Below are 869 nucleotides of genomic sequence, written 5' to 3'. Positions count from 1 at the left end.
CCCAATTCTCTCTCAGAATCCAGCCAAGTCATCCTGGAAATAAGCCCAGGCTAGAGTTGGAACCTGAGGGGTGACACGGAGCAGAGATGAGCCATCTTTTCTAAGGACAGCCCAGACCGACCAGCTGCTGGCATACATCCAGAAGAACTAGTTTGCTGAACAAGACTCAGCTAACAAAATGCTTAAGGCTTAAGCCACTAATTTTAGTGGTTATTTATCATACGATATCAAAGCGATGCCTATGGAATACAGTAAAAGTTGTTTCAGAAATGAGGCCTTAACCCAATAATTCAAGTTGGTAAATGAGGCCATAGTTTGACCACAAGCATGGCTATGAGTCTGATTACCAGTGTCGGACTACAGATTTTACAATCGTTTTGCTCTTGGAGCTAAGCACACAAGCTGTGGGGTAGAGGAGTGCACGCTTAGGAAACTAACTATAGGAGACTCTTCCAGCTATCCACCTGCTCGAAACTTTAAGTCAATCCCTCCTCATTGCCAGGCGTAATGCTAGAGTGCCCTAAACAAGGAAAGGAGTAATAGATCTTGAAAACTGTCAGGCAAACACTACCCCAAGCATTTGGTGCAGGAAATAGATATAGGTATATCTAATAGTTTTCAGTAATAGTCTCATCTCAAAGATACATATTCTACCCCTTACCAAAGAACAATTGAACTGTGCTCTCTAGCCATACTGAACCTTTATTTCAAAGGAAATATTAATAGAATCTTCCTCCTTTTCTGGATCCCTGTGAAGGCTAAGCTAGACTAAAGTTTTTCCCACCTGGGTCTCCATATCAAGAGACCTTGAAATGTCATTGGGAGTAAGGGTGACAGAAGGTGTTTTCACCTCTGCACCATCTTGGACA

Source organism: Propithecus coquereli, unplaced genomic scaffold (assembly GCF_000956105.1).
Source record: "Propithecus coquereli isolate 6110/MARCELLA unplaced genomic scaffold, Pcoq_1.0 Scaffold139, whole genome shotgun sequence".
In the NCBI taxonomy this organism is placed as follows: domain Eukaryota; kingdom Metazoa; phylum Chordata; class Mammalia; order Primates; family Indriidae; genus Propithecus; species Propithecus coquereli.
Note: the sequence above shows the minus strand (reverse complement) of the source record.